The following is a 390-nucleotide window of genomic DNA, read 5'->3' on the forward strand; positions in this document are numbered from 1 at the left end:
GAGGACGGGTTCTGGGTAAGAACAGTGGTGGTAGAGAGATCTGGTAGGGTTTGCTCGATCAGATTTCTCGTAGACTGGTTTTCTCGTATGGGAATGGGCTACAGCAAAAATCATATTACAAGAGCTTGATGATCCTATAAAACGAAGGGATCTTCTTCTTTGGGACCACTCGTAAGTCGGTAATTAGGTGCTCTACGGTGAATGGCTGATAGCTTTTCCATTGGAGTAATAACCATAAAGAGATTTGGAGCAACAAAATCAAAATTAGTTATTATTCGGCTTTTGGTCGTTCGTAGCTTCGGCGTCGTTCTGCTACTCTGCCTTGGTGGAGTTGGGAGGTTTCCCGGGCCGTCCCGGACTTGTCCGTGTGACGGGGCCGGACTCCCACCC

The sequence above is a fragment of the Trypanosoma theileri genome, assembly GCF_002087225.1.
Source record: "Trypanosoma theileri isolate Edinburgh chromosome Unknown TM35_Tth_52_V1, whole genome shotgun sequence".
NCBI lineage: Eukaryota > Euglenozoa > Kinetoplastea > Trypanosomatida > Trypanosomatidae > Trypanosoma > Trypanosoma theileri.